The sequence below is a fragment of the Saimiri boliviensis genome, chromosome 13, assembly GCF_048565385.1.
Source record: "Saimiri boliviensis isolate mSaiBol1 chromosome 13, mSaiBol1.pri, whole genome shotgun sequence".
Classification (NCBI taxonomy): Eukaryota; Metazoa; Chordata; class Mammalia; order Primates; family Cebidae; genus Saimiri; species Saimiri boliviensis.
The window spans coordinates 96,385,811-96,409,490 of record NC_133461.1 but is presented as its reverse complement, the minus strand read 5'-3'; the positions used below and the strand labels follow the sequence as shown (position 1 = coordinate 96,409,490).

Genomic DNA, 23,680 nt, shown 5'->3' with positions numbered 1-23,680 from the left:
ACCAGGCAGGCTCAGAGGCACCTGGCCCTGCCCAACCAGCCCTCTGCTTGGCACAGCAGGAGCAGCATAGTTCCCCGTGGGGTCTGAATTTACACCACATCCCAAAGGTTATCAGGTGAGTGAGCTGACCAATGAAGGCAAGAGAAGCAAATCATCAATCTCCTCTCTTTCACTGAGCATTTAATACTTTTAAGTTACCATGGAGGCCAGGTACAGTGGCTCGCACCTGTAATCCCAGCACTTTGGGATGCTGAGGCAGGTGGGTTACCTGAGGTCAGGAGTTTGAGACTAGTCTTGCCAACATGGAGAAACCCCATCTCTACTAAAAATATAAAAAATTAGCTGGGCATGGTAATGTGAGCCTATAATCCCAACTACTTGGGAGGCTGAGGCAAGAGAATTGCTTAAGCCTGGGAGGTGGAGGTTGCAGTGAGCTGAGATGGCACCACTGTGCTCTAACCTGGGTGACAGAGTGAGACTCTGTCTCAAAAAAATAAAAAGTCACCATAGAATTACAGAGATGTGTATGACCAATTGTCTGAGTACATTGCAGATGCTATAACAAAATTCCTTAGACCAGGTAATTTATAAACTACAGAAATTTATTACTCACAGTTCTGGAGGCTGAGAAGTCCAAACTTAAGGCACCAGCAGATTCAGTATTTGGTGAGCGCCTGGACTTCATAGATGGCTCCTTCTATATGTCCCACATGGCAGCAGGCTAAGGGAGACAAGTCTCTTTTATTAGGGCACTAATACCATTTGTAAGCCCTCATGATCTAATCACCTTCTAAGGATCCCATCTCTTGGTGTTATCACTGTGATAATAAAGTTTCAACACATCAAACAACAGCAACATTAAGACCACAGCAGTTGGTATATGCTCTTTGGGCACGTGTATTTTAGCTGAAAATTTGAGAATGGTAGCAGGAAACAAGACAGGAAGGGACTATGGATCCAGAAGCAGTGGGATCCTGGGGGTAATGGACAGGGAAAGACCCAGGGAGGTAGTGTGTCTGTACCTAGAGTTGAAGGCCTGGCAGGATGTGAAGGTGCAAGGGTAGGCAGGAAGTTGGCAGAAAGCATAAATAAAGACAAGAGTTGAGAAGAAAACAAGGAATGGTAAAAGGCTCCAATGCAGTGGATTCCTTGCAGAGGAGCCAGGAACCAAAGGGCTGATTCTGGTACAGGCAACTGAGCATCCCACAAGTAAATATCACTCTGGGTATTGGAAATCAATGAGCATTTAGTATTTTGAATAAAGACCATACCCAAGGTTTTTTCCTGTTTCTCTTTAGGAGTTTTATAGTTTTTCATTCTACATTTAGGCTTATGGTCCATTTTGAGTTAATTGTTATGAAGGATGTAAGATCTGTGCCTAGAGTCAATTTTTTGCATGAGGATGTTCAATTGTTCCAACACCATTTGTTGAAAAGACATTTTTCTCCATTGTATTGCCTTTGCTGCTTTGTCAGAGATCAGTGGGCATTTAGTGTTTTGTACATGATGTGACATTTAAATAGTAGAAAATGGCATGTGGAAGTTGGTGAGTCTCATGTGCCCTGTCTCTCAGCTGCTCAGTTCTCTCTTATGGTAACCTGCTTTATGCTTCTTGCATGTCTCAGAGCAATTCTTTGCATATACAAGAACTTATGAACACTATTTATTAATTTATTTGTGGATATAAATGGGTATTAAACACATTGCTGCACATCATTGTTTTTTAATGTTAAAGATTCTTTATTATTTATTTCCATAGGTTTCTGGGGAACAGGTGGTATTTGGTTACATGAATAAGTTCTCTTTTTTTTGAGACAGAGTCTCACTCTGTCACTCAGGCTGGAGTGCAGTGGCACAATCTTGGCTTATTGCAACCTCTGCCTTCCAAGTTCAAGTGATTCTCCTGCCTCAGACTCCTTAGTAGCTGGGATCACAGACATATGCCATCATAGCCAGCTAATTTTTGTGTTTTTAGTAGAGACAGGGTTTCACCATGTTGGCCAGGCTGGTCTTGAACTTCTGACTCAAGTAATCTGCCTGCCCCAGCCTCCATGAGTAAGTTCTTTAATGGTGATTTCTCAGATTTTGGTGCACCCATCACCTGAGCAGTATACACTGTCCTCAATTTGTAGTCTTTTGTTCCTCACCCTCCCCTTCTCTGCAATTCCTCAAAGTCCATTGTAAAATTCTTACGCCTTTGCATCCTCAAAGCTTAGCTCCTACTTATGAGTGAGAACATATGACGTTTGGTTTTCCATTCCTGAGTTACTTCACTTAGAATAATGGTCTACAATTAAATCCAGGTTTGCTGCCAGTGGCATTTTTTTCATTTTTTTTAAATGGCCAGTAGTATTCCATGTATATATATGTACATATATAGATATATACACCAAAATTTCTTTATTCACTCATTGATTGATGTGCATTTGGGCTGGTTCCTTATTTTCACAATTGCAAATTGTACTGCTATAAACATGCCTATGCAAGTGTCTTTTTTGTATAATGACTTTAAAGACTCTATTTTTAAAGAGAAATTTCAGGTTCACTGCAAAATTGAGAGGAAGGTACAGAGAGTTCCCATATAATCCCTGTCCCCACACATGTACAGCCTCCTCCACTATTAACATCCCCCACTAGAATAGTACATTTGTTACAATCAATGAATCTACGTCGACACACCATTAATACCCAAAGTCCATAGATTACATTAGGGTTCACTCTTGGTATGATACATTTCATGGATTTAGACAAATGTGTAATGACATATGTCTACCACTTTATCATATCAAACATTACTATACATCATCACGCGCAGAGCATTTTTTTTTTTTTTTGAGACGGAGTTTCGCTGTTGTTACCCAGGCTGGAGTGCAATGGCGCGATCTCGGCTCACCGCAACCTCTGCCTCCTGGGTTCAGGCAATTCTCCTGCCTCAGCCTCCTGAGTAGCTGGGATTACAGGCGTGCGCCACCATGCCCAGCTAATTTTTGTATTTTTAGTAGAGACGGGGTTTCACCACGTTGACCAGGATGGTCTCGATCTTTTGACCTCGTGATCCACCCGCCTCGGCCTCCCAAAGTGCTGGGATTACAGGCTTCTGTAAAAATTCTCTATGCTGCTCCTTTTCATTCCTTCCCAACCCCCAACCCTTGGCGACCATTGATCTTTTTACTGTCTCCATAAGTTTTGCCTCTTGCAGGATGTCATATAGTTGGAATCATACAGTATATAGTCTTTTCAGATTGGCTTCTTTCACTTCATAATATGCATTTAAGGTTTCTCAATGTATTTTCATGACTTGATAGCTCATTTCTTTTTAGCACTGAGTTCCATTGTCTGAATGTATCACAGTTCATCCGTTCACCTACCAAAAGAAATCTTGCTTGCTTCCAAGTTTTGGCAATTATGAAACAAGCTGCTATTAACATCTGTGTGCAGGTTTTTGTGTGGATGTAAGACTTCAACTTCTTTGGGTGGATACCAAGGAGTGTTATTGCTGATCATATGGTAAAAGTATGTTTAGCTTTATGAGAAATTGCCAACCTGTCTTCCAAAGTGGCTGTCCGATTTTGCCTTCTCACCAGCAAGGAATGAAAGTTCCTGTTGTTCCAAATTCTCATCATCATTTGGTGTTGTCAGTGTTCTGGATTTTGGCCACTCTAATAGGTGTGAAGTGCTATCTCATTGTGTTTTAATTTGCATTTCCCTGATGACATATGATAAGCAACATCTTTTCCTATGCTTATTTACCATCTGTGTATCTTCTTTGGTGAGGTGAAGTATTTGTTAAGGTCTTGGCTCTTTTTAAAAAGTGTTGTTTGTTTTCTTATTTTTGAGTTTTGAGAGTTATTTGTATATTTTGAACAACAATCCATTATCACATGTATCTTTTGCAAATATTTTCTTCTAGTATGTAGCTTGTATTCTCATTCTCCTGACATTGCCTTTTGCAGAGCAGAAGTTTATAATTTTAATAAAGTCCAGCATATCAATTATTCCTTTCATGGATCATGTCTTTGGTGGTGTATCTAAAAAATTATGACCATATCCAAGGTTGCATAGGTTTTGTCCTGTTATCTTCTAGGAATTTTATAGTTTTTCATTCTACATTTAGGCTTATGATCCATTTTCAGTTAATTGTTATGAAGGATATAAGATCTGTGCCTAGATTCATTTTTTTTGGATGTGAATATTCAGTTGTTCCAGCACCATTTGTTTAAAATACATTTTCTCCATTGTATTGCCTTTGCTGCTTTGTCAAAAATCTGTTGACTATATTTATGTGTGTCTGTTTCTTGGTTCTCTATTCTGTTCCATTAATCAGTTTCTCTGTTCTTTCACCAATACTACATTGTCTTTATTCCTGTAGTTTTATAGTAAGTCTCAAAGTCTGGTATTGTCAATCCTTCAACTTTGTTCTCCTTCAATATTTTTTTCTTTTAAAAATTTTATAGATTTAGAAGTATACAAGTGTAGCTTTGTTAAATGGATATATTGCACAGTGGTAAAATTTGGGCTTACTGTAGCCATCACCCCAATACTGTGCATTGTACCCATTAAGTAATTTCTCATCCTTCACCCCTCCCACCCTTTCATACTTTTGAGTCTCCAGTGTCCACTACCACTTGTATGTCCATGTGTACACATTATTTAGCTCCTACTTATACATGAGAACATGCAGTATTTGACTTTCTGTTTCTTAGTCATTTCACTTAAGATAATGGCCTTCAGTTTCATCCAGGCTGTTGCACAGGTTATGATTTTACTTTTCATGTCTGAATTTTCTATCATATATACATACATACATACATACATACACACAAATATGCACATACCATATTTTAAAAACTCTTATCAATCATTGATAGACACTTACATTGATTCCACATATTTGCTGTTGAGAATAGTACTGTAAGAAACATAGGAGTGTAGGTGCTGTTCTGGGTCTTTTGCCTCACTCTATAAAATTTTAAATCAACTTTTAAATATCTATAAAGTAACTTGCTGGTATTTTGATTAGAATTGCATTGAATCTATTTGTAAAGTTGGAAAAAACTGACGTCTTGACAATATTGAGTCTTCCTATTGATGAACATGGAACATCTCTCCATTTACTTAGTTATTTTATTTCTCTCATTAGACCTTTGTACTTTTCTTCAGATAGATCTAGTACACATTTTGTCAGATTTTTACTTAAGTATTTAATTTTTTGGAATGCCAATGTTAATGGCATTGTGTTTTTAAATTTTAAGTTCTACTTATTCATTGCTGGTACATAGAAAAGCAATTGACTTTGCATCTTGCAATGTTGCTGTAATCACTTATTAGTTTCAAATATTTTTGTTGTTTATTCTTTCTGATTTTCTATATAGGAAGCATGTCATCTGAGATCAGAAAGTTTTATTTATTTCTACCAATCTTATATCCTTATTTTTGTTTCTTAAATTTATACATATTTTTACATATTTATAATGTACATGTGATATTTTGTTACATGCATGGAATATGTAACACTCAAACTGGTGTGTTTAGCATATTCATCTCCTCACGTATGTATCATTTCTATGTGTTGGGGCCATTTCAAGTCCTCTCTTCTGACTATTTGGAAATATAGAAGACGTTGTTGTTAACTGTAGTCATTCAACTCTGCTACCAAACATTAGAATGTATTCCTTCTACTTAGCTGTATATTTGTACCCATTAACCAATCTCTTTCATCCCTCCCCCTCCCCATCTACACATTCTTCCCATCCTCTGGTATCTATCATTCTACTCTCTATCTCAATGAGATTCACTATATAGCAGCCACATATAAGTGAGAATACGTGATAGCTGTCTTTCTGTGCCTGGCTTATGTCACGTATCATCATGACCTCCAGTTTCAATCATTTTTCTGCAAATGACATAATTTTATTCTTTTCTGTGGCTAAATAGTAATGCATTGTGTGTATATATCACATTTTCTTTATCTATTTGTCTGTTGATGAACACTTAGTTTGATTCCGTATCTTTGGTATTGTGAATAGTCCTGTAGTAAACATGAGGATGTAGTTATTTTTATTTTTCATTTGAATAATTCCTTAAACAATAGTGATTTATTTATCTTAAGTAAATCATTATTTAGTTTCCAGCATTAATAGTAATGCTTATATTTTTCCATTAATCATGAAGCTTTTGACTTAAGATATATGAAGTTTTATTATAATGAGGAGCTGTGTATTTATAAAACTATTTTTTCATTAAGAAAGGATGTTGAATTTTAATTCAACATCCTTTCCAGCATTTATGGAGGTTCTCTTTTGATCTAGTATGTCCAATTATATTAATAGAGTCAAACTATCTTTGCATTTTTGGAATATACATCATTTAAGCATGAATAATTATTCTTTTGGTTTTTGCCTAATTCTCTAGAAATAGTGTTACTATTTCTTGTAGAATGTACACATTGATATTCATCAAATGAAAGCAGTTTGCAGGTTTATTTTGTATTTGATTTGTCAGGTTTTATTATCAATGCTATTCTAATTTTATAAAAGTAATTTGGAAGTATTTTTTTTCTTGCAAGAGCTTCTTGACATTTAAAAAAAATCAAATTTCTGCCAGACCTGTCTTCCTAGCTACTCAGGAGGCTGAAGCAGGAGAATCACTTGAGATCAGGAATTCAACGCTGCGGTGCCTTATGATCAGACCTGTGAATATCCACTGCATTCAAGCCTGGGCAGCATAGTAAGATCTGCCCCTGACCCCTCTCTTTTTTGAGATGGAGCCTCACTCTGTCACCACGTTGAAGTGCAGTGGTGTGATCTTGGGTCACTGCAACCTCTGCCTCCCAGGTTCAAGGGGTTCTCTTGCCTCAATCTCCTAAGTAGCTGGAACTACAGATGTGTGCCACCATGCCTGGCTAATTTTTGTATTTTTAGTAGAGATGAGTTTTCACCATGTTTGTCAGGCTGTTCTCAAACTCCTGACCTCTAGTGATCCACCTGCCTTGGCCTCCCAAAGTGCTGGGATTACAGGTGTGAGGTACTGTATCCAGCAAGAACCCCATCTTTTTTTTTTTTTTAAATCAAATTTCTTTTTTTGGTAAATGATCTGCTTAAGTTGTTTATCTCCTCTGTGATCTACTTTGGTAATTTACATTTTTTGGAAAATTAGCCCTTTTTTCAGGTTTTCAAATCTGTACACATATAATTGGATAAAATTATATGATGCTTTTAGTTTCCCCTCTATCAGTTTGGTAGGCTTTTCTTAAAAGTAACCTTATGAGATATTTTAATATGATTAATTAGAAGATGTTTTATACAAAAGGAAAACAAGTTGAAATGTGAGATATTTGCAAATGGCAAACTCTAGCATTATGAAATGAAGGATATAGAGATGGTTGAATAATACTATCTTGACAGATTTTTAAAGATCTCATCATTTAAGGATCAAAGGTCAGGGATACAGAGTGGTTTGTTTTGCCATTTTAGAAGAATTCTCACCTCCTTTGCAGGTTTCACCATTCCCATTTTATTGATGGTAGGTAAACAGGCTAAAGGAGTCTCACCTAATTTCTCTCACAGAGATGATCTCTTTCCTGAGAGCCACTTACTCCCATTCCAGGCTGACAGTCTCACTTGGTCCTCTACAGTCTAAGGCTTGTCTTGTCTGACCCTTCAAACCAACCCAGGTACCAGTATGAAGATCCCCCTCATCTGGCTCTTTTTCTGCCCACATAGCTTCCTTGTGGATCTAAGATGGCTAAATAGATGTGTATCCAAGAACTTCCATTCACCATTCTCCCAGGGAAGAGAAATGTGAAATGTCAAAAAATTACCTTGTTCTTAGAATTTGCTGAGACCTTCTGGAAAACACAGATGGTTCTTGCTCTTAATTTGCTGAGTGGGGAGGTATTTCCTTTCCCAGCAGATTCATCTTTTCACTCTATCAGGGAGAATGCACAGAATGCTGTCCTGAATTCAAGTAGAATTTTGCTTGTAAGCTCTGAGAGAGAGACAGGGCCAGGATTTTTATCTGTGTGGCTTAGTGCATTGAAAATAATTGTGTGTGTTCTAATATCTGAACAGTCCTATATGTAAACATGATACTTTGTGTGTGTAAGGGTGTGTGTGTGTGTGTGTGTGTGACAAAACCTGATGGTTTCCAGAAAAAGATGCCCCTCTTTTGCCTGTAAATATAACCCCATGTACATAATAAACAATTTTAACAAAAATTTAACTAGAATTTCATTATTTATTTAAATCATTTTAACTAAAACATGGAGCCCCTAATACATGCTAGACATTGTGGTGGATGCTTTGCTACTTATGGCTGAGTGTCTCCGATCTAAAATGATACAGAGTATTAAGAGACCCTTCTTTTAGAGAGAGATGCCAATGAGACATCAGAAGGTTTTCAGGAAGCTGAGAGGTGGGCCCCAGACTAAAGCACATCGAAAAAGGGTGTGAGATGTTGACATGGCGTCATTCCCAAGGCCGCATTTTCCACCCATTCACTTGGCCCATCTTCATTGACTAGAGAAAAGCAGTGTTTCTAAAGCCCTTGAGGAGCCAGGGACAGAGTGTGAGTAGCTGGTAAATGGTATTGGGAGGAAGGGGGCAAGACTGCTCTGGTGCCATGAGGAACCACCACACCCAACATATCACTATGTACTGCTAGGGTGTAGGGGAAGGCATGATACTTTCATCTATTGCAAGCCAGTTTTTCCACTCAGGTTTCATAGTGGCTCCCCTGAGTCTATCCTTCAAGACTGCTTTCTTACGGCTCTTTCTTTGATTCTTCATCCTTTCCTTCCTTCTTAGATAGTGATGGTCATGACATCTGTATGTTCCTATAGAAGTTGGCCAATAACCTCTGCAATAGCATCCAACAAAGTGTGTGGCAATGACCTCTTTCTATGCCTTTCACTTCCCCCATATCCTCAGTGAGTAACTCAGTGGCTGGCATAGTATAGACACTCAGCAAACCTTTGCTCAAGAAATGCATCCAACAACTTCATAATGAATTCTGCACCAGAACCTGACGGTATCCTCAACACTATCTGAACGGTGGAGGCCAAGCCTTAAATTCGGAGTCCATTCACAGAAATATGATGAGTATATTTGGGATCAGTGTTACCTCTGCTTCTCCTATGGTCCCAGGATTTACTGGAGATGCATGACAAAACAGATGTGCCAGGGCAGCTTTGCCTCATGCCTTCTTAGGGAATCTGTTGTGTGAATTGGCTTGCAGATGAGGGAGTTTATGCATGTCCGAGAGCACCAGTCAGTTGCCTGGAATCTTTAATCAGGCTGCAGTGGGGAGGGATAGAGTGAGCCAGGCACACCCTGAGCAGATGATTCCAATTTGTAATTTGGGAGAGGAGCAGTGAATTTAATTGTTCCGGCATTCTCCGTCAGGCTTTCTCCTTTTCTCCAAGCTCTGGGCACACGTCCTTGGCTTTTGTTTTACAGCTGATTAAAGATGTTCTTTTAAATGAGAAGTCATACCAGAAAGACAAGAATTGAGGCTAGACTCACAGGCATTATAATTTATGGATACTTCTTTATAAGACACTAAACTCACAAAGATTACAATATAGATTTTAAAAAATTCTGCTGCATTATTCTGCTGAGGCTGTGTGTGTGGATGAGGTAGGGTCAGGTGGGTGGGTGTTACCCTGAGGTCTCCTAGCTTCTGGAGGCTCCTCACATGGCTCATAGAGAGCTCTGTTCTTCTGTGCTCACTGACCTGGCTCTTCTCTCAGCCAAGGAGAGAAGGAAAGCATCTCAATCATGACTTTCTCTAGCTCACCACTGACCAGTGAGAGAGGACCCTTGGGAAGATGGATAGAGCCAAGGTAAGTGGGTTCTGGCATACATTAATTATGAGAGTTGTTCAGACAGAGGATTCACAGGGTGGGGTGCCTGTCGAAGTCAGCGCATGGAGCTGGAGTGATGGGGACTTTTAAGAGCAGCGGGGGTACCAGGGCGCTCATGAGAACAGCATGCTGAGCAGCAGGACACGTGCGTATGTTTGGGGTATAAATAATGTCTAATTAGCAACTAAGCTTCAGAAGAAAACTTTCAAGATGGGACTGCAAGCACGGGCATTACTTTCTGTGGATAGAGGCAAGGGAGAGGTAAGAGGCATAAAAAAGCAAAATTCATCTCTGCCTAAATGAACGGGAGAGCCCTAGAAAAGAGTCCCCTGACTCCTAAAAATCTGAAAGGGATTGTTAACCAGTCTCTGGGTCCAGTCTTTTGTCTCTAAGCCATTGATTGGCAAGGGGATGAAGCCCAGCAGAAATCAATAAGGAAAAGCTTCCAAAGCCGGCACTAATGACTCAACTGCCAAGAACACTACTCATCCTAGTAAAGGGGTGAGTAATAGTAAAGGGGTGAGTAACTAATTCCTAGAAATGCTGTCCACTTGGTAGCTGGCTTTTTCCTTTGGTTTTACTTTTTTCTCTGTATTTATTCACCTCCCAAGATGGGAATGACTTCATAAAGCCACCTGGTTAGGTCCTCGCAATGTCAGTCCCCAAACCAAAGATCTAGGTGTGAAAGCACAGACATCAGGCCCTCCTCAACCTATAAACTCCCACAGTGAAAATTCCATCATTCATTACCAGGTAAATGAATTCTTGTTCTCTGGGAATATCTCCTTGATTCTTTTGAGATAAAAATATCCTAGAGGTTCACCTCTCTATCTGAACATTAATTCTTACTCTCATTTATGCATAGGACTATATAAGTGTGTCTCTATGTATATATATGTATGTGTACATTCTTGTATGTATATATATTTAGTAGAATATATATATATATATATATATATATACACACATTTAGTGGAAAAATACATATACAATATTATATGCATCTATTTTACATACGCTCACATATGTCCTATTACAAAAATGTAGCCATAAAACTACCCTGTGCTCCTAGTAGGGAGGTTAAAAAGTATACTCAAGGATAAATTATTAGATAACTGGATAAGGCACATTACAAGGGAAACCATAAAATCCCACGGTCCAAAAAGTGAGAACAACCAGGATCTGAGGAGGAGGCTTCCAGTGCCTGGGTGATTTTGGAGGCAACACAGAGGAGGAGCATGAGCTGGGCTTTGAAGGATGGGCAGAATCTGTCTATTTGGAGAGCAGGTGGGAGGCATTCATTTGAGTGTTTTGTATTTTGGAGATGATCACTCTTTTCAGAAGCTTTCCCTCTCTGCCCTCTAGCACCATCTCTGAAACAGCTTCTTTGGTTCTTTTGTTCCCAAGAGGATGTGTAGCTGTGAAAATATTTCTCTGGCTGCCTGCTTCTCTTCTGGAATCAGCTCCTCTGTGATTACATATGAGCACAAAGACAGCTTCCCCCACCCAGACAGGGGTCTCAACCTAAGGGCTGGTAAGAATTGGGATTGAAGTTAGGGGCTTCTTGTCTGGATGGTCCAGGTGATGCCTCCTTTCACTCTTAAAAGTATTCCTATTTAGATGATAAGTTGAATGTGTCCCCTACCTACAACAGAGAGGTGGAGGAAAAGGAAGATGAGTGGTATTAGTCTTTGACAGAAACAAACCCTCCTGGAAAAGTATTCAGCCTTGGGGTGTAGCAGTGATGGTCAATACCCCATTGGGCTAAAGATGTAGCATCTACTCCTACAAAAATTCAAGGATGATTCCATCAGAACCCATATGACTGCCAGAGGTTTTCAAACCTATCTTTCTGTCCCTGGGCCAATGGCACCTGCCCCAGACATGGCTGTGCTCTGACTTGGTGACATCTGGGCATGGGATATGCCAACCATGCTCACCTGCAGGCTCTGCTCAACCCAGGGCCAAGGTAGGCCCCCAAAGTGTCCTCATCAAGCTACAAAGAGCAACATTGGCAAATGCCACTCATTGCCCCATGTTCCTGTCCAACTCCTGCTACAATCCACACTTCAGAAACCAGATGCGAATCTAAGGGCAACTATACCAATAGTTAGATGTCTGGCATTCTGCCCCTCATTGGCCATGCATTGTTAGGAAAAGAAAGGTCACTTGCTTCCTATGTTCCTCAGTTTTCTCACTGTAAATAACATGAGATAACGCTGCCAGACAGGCAACTGCTTTTTTTTTTTTTTTTTTTTTTTTTTTTTTTTTTTTTTTTTAGGCTGAGTTACATTCTTGTCATCCAGGCTGGAGTGCAGCAGTATGATCTTGGCTCACTGCAAACTCCACCTCCCGGGTTCAAGAGATTCTCTTGCCTCAGCCTCCAGAGTAGCTTCGATTACAGGCATGTACCACCAAACCTGGCTAATTTTGTGTTTTTAGTAGAGACAGGATTTCACAATGTTGGCGAGGCTGATCTCAAACTCCTGAATTCAGGTGATCCGCCCGCTTTGGCCTCCCAAAGTGCTGGGATTACAGGTGTCAGCCACCATGTCCAGCCAGCCAGGCAACTTTTGACAGTTATTTGTAATGTCTGGATTTTTTTTGGTAGTCAATTGCTATGTGGGGTAAGGGCTTAATATTGCTGGGTTTCTACTAAGATGCTTGGCAAAGGAACTTTCTCCTTTCTAAATCCTGCTCTGCCCTCTGGCAGGTCCTGGAGTTATCTCCCTTCCCGATTCAGACCTGATTTGGGGAAAGTCTCTTCCACCAGCAACCACTACTGAACAGGAGGGAAAACTTCCCAAGGGATGGGGTCATCCTCTCCTTAGAGGTCAGTAAAAGCTTGAAGTTCTAGATTCTTAATCTCAAAGGATACCTGAGAATAATTTTAAGTAAGTACATTTACTTTTGCTTTTTTTTTGTTTTTTATTTTAGGCTAATATTTATTCAGCATCCTTCAGTGCCAGGCTCTGTGCTAAGATCTTAGCATGCATTATTTTATTTCATCACCCTGATAACCTGTGGGGTGAGGTATTGTTTTTGTCCCTACTTTACTGAAGCCACACCCATGATAACCCCACAACCTTTCTGTTTTTCACGTTTGGTAAAATATTCATCAATTGCATGAGCTACTGAACACTTTACTATAAAATAGGCTTTGCGTTAGATGCTTTTGCCTAACTGTTGGCGAATGTCAGTGTCACAAGCACATTTAGGGTAGGCTAGGCTAAGTTATGATGCTTAGTTGATTAGGTATATTAAATTCATTTTTGATATAAATATTTTCAGCTTACAATGGGCTAATCATGATGCAATCGTACTGTTTAAGTCAAGGAGCATCTGTATATGTTTATACTCATGCAGACTGAACTACTGGTATATCAATCATGATTCCAGGCAAGAGAGTGAGGACCCATAAGCACTGCCACTCACTTCAACGTATTCCTTACCACAGGCTTCCCAAACTGCCTAGTGTGGTGAGTCACTAGCCCTTTTTAGGTGGATAGTCTAGAGGTGATCTTATTGATCATCCCCAAAAGACACTCTTGAAAGAGAAGGACTCTGGAGAGACAGAAAGGCTCTGATTATTAAGGTGGCTTGCTCAAAGCTAACAGGTAGTGGCTGTTTTGAGATTTTAATGAATCCTAGGAGGAAGGAATTTGGAAATTATCTAGATCAAGAAAGACCTTTCCACTCCACCAGAATATTTGGTCGTGAGTCAGGTGGTGTCAGTTCTGTCTCAACTCTTCCCACCTCAATTCCTTTTGCTTTTCCAGATGCTAAATTCTATTCCAGCCATTCAGACACTGGTCTGTCTTCAAACAGGTCTCTGTTTCTTGGCCTCCATGCATTTGCAGATGCTCTTTCTGTTCCTTTTTTTCCCTTTGCTAAATCTTGTTGTTCTTTCAAGACTGCTCAGAGGTCCTCTTGCCCTAAGAAATAAATGGGCCCTGCTCTGCTCCTCCCTCCTTCCCTTCACCTTGTGCACCCCCTAACACACTCAGTGTTGGGTGTGTGGGGTTGTTATCCTCTTCCACACTAGATCAGGAGGCGCCATCCCACCATCTCTGCATTGCATCACCCCTTGCTCAGTGTCTGGCCCTTGAGATGTACATATACATCCATGCCTGAGGATGCATGTTTACCTCCAGCATGTCCACTGCTCTTCTCTTGCTGTGTTAGTGCTACCAAAGTATGAAGTGTTACTCCTCTTGGGAATATTCACTTTTTAAAGGAGAAAACAGAGGGAAAGAGTCAGGTATGACCTAAAAGTTGCACTGTAAAAGCTAAAGTAATAGCAGCATTTTGGAAAATGACAAACAGGTAGGGAACCATGTCCAGGTGTGAAGAGACTTAGGGTGACTCCCAGCTCCTTCATGGCTAACACCCATCCCATTGCTCTGGGCCTGTCTCCTTTCCTGCAAAGGAAGACAAAGGGCAGGCTCTGACTCTCCAGGGCTGAGCTGTGCCCCTAGCCAAGGTCTATCCTGTGACAAGCTCAGATGTCAGAGCAGCTTGTCTCTGTCCACAGAGCAGACCTTCACTCCTGCTTGTCCTCTACGTTCATCCTGCAGCCCTCCCACCCTGCTTGCCATCTTTTTATTTATGCTTCTTCTCTCTTGCTCCTGCTCTGTCCTCTAAGCTTTAATTTCAGTTTTGGGGGGACAGGGAAGAGGTTGAAGACTGAGGGGGCCTGAATCAGAGAGTGCCTCCTCACTCGTGAGCCCAGCTCCTCCCCACCACACCTCCAGACTGGCATGGTGCCTGCTCACCCCTCCACTGCTGTCTGCTCGCTTGGAAGCTGGCATATTTCCTGCTGCAGCATGATTAGATGATGCCACACAGTCCTGTACTGCTGAGCCACTTCTTAAATCAGATGTTCACTTAGCACAATCACCTCATTATGGAGAGCTTAGCAGTATTGTAATTTTACATGCACGTTGACAATTGATTTTGGGTAGAGGAGAATTCAATTGTTGCGGGGTTTCACATGTTGAGTTTGCATGCATATTACATTTTTAGAAAAACAATTTCTGGCCATGGAGGTATTTATAAGGTTGGAGCTCTAACAAGAAACCCACAGCTGGTACAGCAAGGTGGGAGGCTTGCTAAGAGGAAATAAATGAGAGAGCAGGTTGGAAAAAGTGCTAGAAGAAAACTTCTCCTCCGTTTCCACCCCTGGGACCACATGCAGGATCTCTAAATTTGGGATAGGACTTCTGAAGTTTTCACATGTCCCTATTTTACAGATGAGGCCACGGAGGCTCAAGCTAGTGGCATAGTCCCAGAACCATACAGCCTCCAGCTAATGCTATTTCCTCAAACCTGTGTTAAAGGTGGCCCATCCTGGATGGGTCTCTTGGTTGCTATTACTAGGATTTCCCTGGTAGCAATCTGCCTGGCTACAGGGCCATTCTGACATACCACAATCTTCAACATTTTTAGAACCGAGCACTTAGCTGCTCTTACCGTGGTCTTTATATTCAAAGACCATGGAGCAAAGTTGTGTCCCAGCTGGTGAGGCTCACGATGCAGAAGCTGGTGGATTTTATTTCTCACTTCTTCATGGGCATCTCCCAGTGTGGATGGTTGTCACTGACTCTCCTTGATCCCTGTTCTCTCAAAATCAGCCTCTTAAGAGTTTATCCCACTGATTTTACCAAGGGTTGTTTCTCCTCACTGCCCCAGCATACCTTCCTGGAACCTCCTTCAATTCCTTTTCCTCTTCCCTTTATCCCATCATTTACACATTGTCCACTTCAGGGCAGATAGAAGTTTGGCGTAATATCCTAACTTTAACATGCATGGTAAAGCTAGGGTCATTTTCTAATTTAAGTGAGTCTGAGGGTGCTAGAAGGTCAAAAAAATTCTGAGCACACTGCAATGCTGGAACAAGGGTTGCATTTTTTTATAGGCTCTTATCACCAAACCAAACAGAACTCCTCATGGTGTCAGATGGAGCCTAGCTCTCTGGCTCTCAGTTCACAGATGCAGTCCATTGGTGGTTCCAGGGGATCTGGGGAGAAGAGGATGGATACAGCTGTGAAAAGCACTGCATTTGCTGCAGAAAAACAACTCCAGTGCATATGGTGGGGCAGCAGTACTATCCCATAGGTAAAAGTTTATGGAAGGGATGGTGGAATATATGGGGTTCTTGGGTTACAGAGGGGTGATCTCTGTTGGAACCATTCCTTCTAGGAGTGGTATTCCTGAAGAGGACATATTTGGGAGGAGAGAAGATAATCTAGGAGATCTGGGAGATCTCACAGAGAGGTTATTGTTACAAGCTAAACTGTGTCTCACAAAAAGATATGATGAAGACTTGACACTCAGTACCTCAAAAAGAGACTTTGGTTGGAAACAGGGTCATTGCAGATGAAATTAGTCAAGATGAAGTCATAATGGAGGAGGATGAGCCTTTAATCCAATATGACTGTTGTCCTTATAAGAAGAAGGCAAGAGACACAAGGAGAATGCCATTTGACAGCAAAGGCAGGGATTGGGGTCATGCAGTTGTAGGCCAACACTTGCTGAGGATTGCCAGCCACCAACAGAGGGGAGGAGGGTGGCGTAGCTCTTCCAGCAGGTTCTCCTTCAAAGCCCTTAGAGAGAACCACCCCTACTGATGCTGCTCCTTTGGGCTTCTGGCCTCCAGAACTGGGAGAGACTATGTTTGTTGTTTTAAGCCACCCACTTCACTATGGCAGCCCTGGGGAACTAATACAGTTGGCCCTTCATATCTGTGGATTCATAAACCATATCCAACTAGCCACAGATAAAAAATATTTGAAAAAAAGGAACAAAAATAACAACACAACAATAAATATAATAGAAACAAAAAAAATAACAACTACTCACATATCATTTATCTTTTATGAAGTATTACAAGTAACCTAGAGATGATTTAAAGTGTATGAGTAGAACTTACTCATGTAATCAAACACCATGTGCTCCCCAATAACCTATGGAAATAAAAATTTCTTTAAAAAATAAAGTATATGGGAAATGTGCATAGAGTATATGTAAATACTACCAAATGGAAGTAAAACACTCCTCAACAAATGCAAAAGAACTGAAATTATAACAGATAGTCTCTCAGACCACAGTGCAATCAAATTAGAACTCAGGATTAAGAATCTCACTCAAAACCACACTACTGAGCCAGGCGCGGTGGCTCACGCCTATAATCCCAGCACTTTGGGAGGCCGAGGCGTGTGGATTATGAGGTCAAGAGATTGAGACCATCCTGGTCAACATAGTGAAACCCTGTCTCTACTAAAAATACAAAAAATTAGCTGGGCATGGTGGTGCGTGCCTGTAATCCCAGCTACTCAGGAGGCTGAGGCAGGAGAATTGCCTGAACCCAGGAGGCGGAGGTTGCAGTGAGCCGAGATCGCGCCATTGAACTCCAGCCTGGGTAACGAGCGAAACTCTGTCTCAAAAAAAACAAAAAACAAAAAACAAAAAACACTATTATATGGAAATTGAACAACTTGCTCCTGAATGACTCATGGGTAAATACTGAAATTAAGGCAGAAATCAAGAAGTTCTTTGAAACCAGTGAGAACAGAGACAATGAACCAGAATCTCTGGGACAAAGCTAAAGCAGCGTTAAGAGGGAAATTTATATCACTAAATGCCCATGTCAGAAAGCTAAAAAGATCTCAAATCAACACTCTAACATCACAATTGAAAGAGCTAGAGAGGCAAGTACAAACTAATCCAAAAGCTAGTGGAAGTCAAGAAATAATTAAGAACAGAGAAGATTTGAAGGAGATGGAGAAACAAAAAACCCTCCAAAAAAATCAATGAATCCAGTAGTTTTTTTGAAAAAATTAACAAAATAGATAGACATCTAGCTAGACAAAGAATAAAATAGAGAAGAATCAAATAGACATAATAAAAAATTATAAAGGAGATATCACCGCTGACCCCACAGAAATACAAATTACCATCAGAGAATACAACAAACACCTCTACACAAATAAACTCGAAAATCTAGAAAAAAAATCTATAAATTTTTGGACACATACACCATACCAAGACTAAACAAAGAAGTTGAATCCCCAAATAGACCAATAACAAGTTCTAAAATTGAGGCAGTGATTAATAGCCTACCAACCAAAAATGTCCAGGGCCAGATGGATTCATGGCTGAATTCTACCAGAAATACAAAGAGGAGCTGGTATCATTCCCTGTGAAACTCTTTCAAACAATTCAAAAGGAGAAACTCCTCCCTAACTCATTTTATGAAGTCTGTATCATCCTAATACTAAAAACTGGAAGAGATAAAACAAAAAAAGAAAACTTCAGGCCAATATCCCTGATGAACATCAATGCAAAACATCTTCAATAAAATACTGGCAAACCAAATCCAGCAGCACATCAAAAAACTTATCCGTTATGATCAAGTTGGCTTCATCTCTGGGATGCAAGGCTGGTTCAACATACACAAATCAATAAATGCAATCCATCACATAAACAGCGCCTAAGACAAAGACCACATGATTATCTCAATATATGCAGAAAAGAACTTTGATAAAATTCAATATCCCTTCATGTTAAAAATGCTCAATAGACTAGGCATTGATGGAACATATCTCAAAATAATAAAAGCTATTTATGACAAACCCACAGCCAATATAATATTGAATGGGCAAAACCTGGAAGCTTTCCCTTTGAAAACCAATACAAGGCAAGGATGCCCTCTCTCACCACTCCTCTTCAACATAGTACTGGAAGTTCTGACCAGGACAATCAGGCAAGAGAAAGAAATAAAGGGTATTCAAATAGGAAGAGAGGAAATTAAATTGTCTCTGTTTGCAGATGACATGATTTTGTATTTAGAAAACCCCATCATCTCAGCCCAAAAATCTCCTTGAACTGATAAGCAACTTCAGAAAAGTCTCAGGATACAAAGTCAATGTGAAAAAAATCACAAGCATTCCTTTCCACCAACAATAGGCAAGCAAAGAGCCAAATCATGAATGAACTCTGATTCATAATTGCTTTAAAGAGCATAGAATACCTATGAATACAGCTAACAAGGGATGTGAAGGACCTCTTCAAGGAGAACTACAAACCACTGCTCAAGGAAATGAGAAAGGACACAAGCAAATGGAAAAATATTCCATCCTCCTGGATAGGAAGAATCAATATCATGAAAATGGTCATACTGCCAAAATTAATTTGTAGATTCAATGCTGTTTCCATCAAACTACCATTGACATTCTTCACAGAATTAGAAAAAAAAAATAACTATTTTAAATTTCACATGGAATCAAAGATGACTCCAGACAAACCTAAGCAGAAAGAACAAAGCTGGAGGCATCATGCTACCTGATTTCAAACTGTATTACAAAGCTACAGTAACCAAAAGAGCATGATAGTGGCACTAAAACAGACATATAGACCAATGGACTGGAACAGAGACCTCAGGAATAATACCACACATTTACAACTATCTGATTTTCGACAAACCTGACAAAAACAAGCAATGGGGAAAGGATCTTCTATTTAGTTAATGGTGCTGGGAAAACTGGCTAGCCATATGCAGAAAATTGAAACTGGATCCCTTCCTTACATCTTACATAAAAATTAACTCAAGATGGATTAAAGACTTAAATGTAAAGCCCCAAACCATACAAACCCTAGAAGAAAATGTAGGCAATACTATTCTGGACACAGGCATGGGCAAATAATTCACAACAAAAACGCCAAAAGCAACTGCAACAAAAGCAAAAATTGACAAATTAGATCTAGACTAAAGAGCTTCTGCACAGCAAAAGAACCTGTCATCAGAGTAAACAGGCAACCTATACAATAGGAGAACATTTTTGCAATCTACCAATCTAACAAAGGTCTAATATTCAGAATTTACAAGGAACTTAAACATACTTATAAGAAAAAAAAAAAAACCCATCAGAAACTGGGAAAAGGATATAAGCAGGCACTTCTCAAAAGGATATTTACATGGCCAACAAACATGAAAAAAAAAATCAACATTGTTGATCAACAGAGAAACGCAAATCAAAACCACAATGAGATACGATCCCATGCCATTCAGAATGGCAATTATTAAAAAGTCAGGAAACAATAGATGCTGGCGAGGCTGTGGATAAATAGGAATGCTTTTACACTGTTGGTGGGAGTGTAAATTAGTTGAACCATTGTGGAAGACAGTATGGTGATTCTTGAAGGATCTAGAACCAGAAATATCATTTGACCCAGCAATCCCATTACTGGGTATATACCCAAAAGATCATAAATCAATCTATTATAAAGACACATGGACACGCTGTAAGGCTGGTTGCCTCGCTGGGAGTTTGGACATGCCCATCTCCCTCCCCACTTGAAAATTAGAATATGTCAATCATCTAGCCCCACCTCGGAAATCCCCTCTGCACTAGGATGCCAATCATCTAGCTCTGCCTTGGAAATCCCCTCTGCACTCTGCACCTAATCCCACCCTTGGAACTCCCCTCTGCACTCAGCACTTAGCCCACTCACAGGAAGCCCCAACTCCCTACCAATAGCAGCTCCCACTGTCCACATCCTGTCTCTCCAAAACCAATCAAATGCCTTCACTCTCCATAAAACTCCACTCCTGAGAGGAAGCAGCACGACTTCCCTGGCCCCTCTCCCCGGGATCACAGAATCTCGCCTGGGAGCTAAATAAATTGGAATTGGCATCTAATTTTCTTGTGCTGGCCTCAGTTTCCTCGTTTTTTACTCGGCGATGAACCTAGAGAGAATAAACTTTACAAGTGGTGCTGAAACCCGCGAGGGAGTTGTACAACCCCTCCTGGGGGAAACTGACTCCTCCACCCGAAGCTGAACTAGGGAATCCCTCCATCGCAAGGTAACGGGGAACTGCTCCATCACAAGGTAAGACTTCTGTTACCCACAACCTCTCCCGCTGTCTCGTGGACTCCCTGCTCATTATCGCAGCTGCATCAGGGACTCTTTCTCATTTCTCACTGTGGGCCCGGGGCCCCAGTCTCATTTTGCCATGGGCCTGGGGCCCCGGTCTTGTCTAGAGGACCTGAGAGTAGAAGAGATGTCCCTACTCTCTTGTCTTCTCCCCATGAGGGGATTCTGGGGGTCAGGAATTTGAGGGAGACGTCCCCACCTTCCTAAACCCTCCTGTATTCTGTGGACTCCCTTCTCTTAACTGCAGCCATGTCAGGGACATCTTCTCATCTTGCCATGGGCCCGGGGCCCCGGTCTCGTCTCAAGGGCCTGAGCATAGAGGAGACGTCCCTACTCTCTTGTCTTCTCCCTGTGAGGGGATTCCGGGGCTCAGGAATTTGAGGGAGACATCCCCATCTTCCTGAACCCTCTCCGGTGTTCGGTAGGGCAGTCTGGGACGCCTTCCAAACATTTCCACAGCAGCGGCCAAGGTTTGGGTATTCAGAAGCCCTGTTTATAAACCCAAGCCCTGCCTAACAACAGGACCAAATCTCCGGCTTACGGTACTAAAACGTCTATCTCAAATACTCAGATTGGCCCTTTTGGCATATAAGCTCTCGTTAATTAAGTAACTGTTTTCTTTGTTTCCTCCTCTTCTTCTATTGAGGTCTCGGTCTCTCTCTCTCTCTCTCTCTCTCTCTCTCTCTCTCTCTCTCTCTCTTTGTTACAATTGTTACATTGTTACAGCCTGTAGGTTCTCTCAGCCACCCCTCCCCCTGGGAAAGGAGTACTTCTGCCTGTGTTGAGTATAAGACCTTCCCATATTCGTTTCTAACCCCTAACTACCCAACAAGAGTGAACCATGGGCAATCAGAAGTCCTGCCCAGACCCTAAATTGCCATTAGGATGCTTAGTCCAAAATCTATCCAAACTAGGTCTTTCCATTAAAAAGAAAAGGCTGCTTTTCCTCTCCACCGTGGCCTGGCCACAATATCCCCTAGACAACTAGTCTAAGTGGCCTCCAGAGGGCACGCTCAACTTTAAGATCCTGACAGACCTAGACAACTTTTGCCAAAAGAACAGTAAATGGTCAGAGGTTCCCTATGTGCAGGCTTTCTGGTACCTTCGCTCCCAGACTGCCCTCTGCTCCTCTTGTACCATCTCCCAGGTTCTGTTAGCCAAAACCCCACCTTTGCCCTCAGCCCTGCCCGGCTCCACACTCTCCAAAGACCTGGAAGACCTGTCCTGCCCTGCCTGCTTTACTAACCCCCCTCCTTATGTGAGGCCTCAACTCCCTCCTCCCTCTGCTCCTTCTCCTCTCCAAAGCCCTAGTATAACCTCCTCTGTCAGTGCTCGTACCCGCTCTCACAACCCCCCACTCCTCTGCCCTTTGCATGAGGTAGTCGGAGCAGAAGTCGTTGTCTGAGTGCATGTTCCCTTCTCTCTCTCTCTGATCTGTCAGCCATTGAAAAACGGCTAGGGTCATTCTCTATCAATCCTACTGCATATACCAAAGAATTTTGTTACTTCACCCAGGCGTACGACCTAACCTGGTATGACACCTACATGATCCTGTCTTCCAGTCTTACTCCTGATAAGCGTGACCCCATTCTTACAGTGGCCCAAGCTCACGCTGATCAGGTACATCTCACAAACAATCAAATGCCAGTAGGCGCAGTGGCGATCCCGGTGGCCGACCCTCATTGGGACTATCAAACTGGTCAAGATGGCCACTGCCGCTGAGACCAAATGTTACAGTGCCTCCTAGCAGGCATACAAAGTGCAGCTCAGAAGGTAGTTAATTATGACAAGTTAAGGGAAATAACTCAGGGTCCTGATGAAAACCCAGCTGCCTTCCTAGCCCGATTAACTAATGCTATGATCCTCCATACCCAGCTAGGTCCGGCCTCCTTAGCGGGGGCTACAGTCCTAGCCACCCACTTTATCTCCCAGTCAGCAGCTGATATAAGGAGGAAACTTAAGAAAGCTGAGGAAGGCCCCCAAATGCCCATACAGGACCTGGTGAACATAGCTTTTAAAGTTTTCAGTGGCGGAGAGGAACAGGCTAAGGCCACCTGCCAGGCCCGTTTACAGCAAAAGGTAGGCCTCCAAACCTGAGCTCTTGTAGCAGCCCTGAGGCCGGCAGTCCACTGAACATCTGGTGGAGGGGGTCCATTGAAACCTTTCCAAAATTCGTCAAAGGCCCCACCTGGGCCCTATTTCAGATGTGACCAGGAGGGACACTTGGCATGGCAGTGCCCCTGTCCTCGTCCACCTCCTGGGCCCTGCCCAAGCTGCAAACAGACTGGACACTGGAAGGTCAACTGCCCATCCCGGGCTGCAGGCTCACCCCCCACACCTCTATGTGGAGGGCAGGCCGGTCCACAGGAAACAGTCCCTTTGCTTGAACTTCTCGGCCTTCTGGATGACTGATGCAGCCCAGACTCGAGGACCCCCATCACCCTCGCGGACCCCCATCACCCTCGCTGAGCCCAGGGTAACGCTGCAGGTAGCAGGTAAGTCCATTTCCTTTTTAATGGACACGGGGGCTACCTATTCTGTACTGCCTTCCTACTCAGGACCTAGCATACCTTCCCAGGTTTCAGTCATGGGGATTGATGGAAAGCCATCTTCTCCTAGCCAAACTGGTCCCTTAGCCTGTGTCCTTGAGGGGCACCCCTTCTTCCACTCCTTTTTAATCATACCCTCATGCCCAGTCCCCTCTTAGGATGAGATATTCTCCAGACGGTAGGGGCCACCCTCCAATTCACTGGCCCCCCCACATTCAAGTTCATCCTCTGCCCACCTCCTAAACTTAACCAGGGCCACAGATTTCACAAACTGCTTTTTATGCCCCTTCCTTAACAAAACCCCCTTAGCCGCAGTTCCCCTCCAGACTGGGTT

At 41.9% G+C, this 23,680-nt stretch overlaps 1 long non-coding RNA gene across 2 annotated transcripts in view; it reads right to left on the bottom strand.

Annotated features, from left to right (window-relative positions):
• LOC141580859 (uncharacterized) overlaps window positions 1-23,680 on the bottom strand; it is a 43,905-nt gene that overhangs the window by 5,435 nt on the left and 14,790 nt on the right. For both annotated transcript variants that reach the window (XR_012513256.1, XR_012513255.1), the window contains one exon: window positions 614-721. This is a non-coding gene — a long non-coding RNA (uncharacterized LOC141580859). The remainder of the gene's footprint in view (window positions 1-613; window positions 722-23,680) is intronic.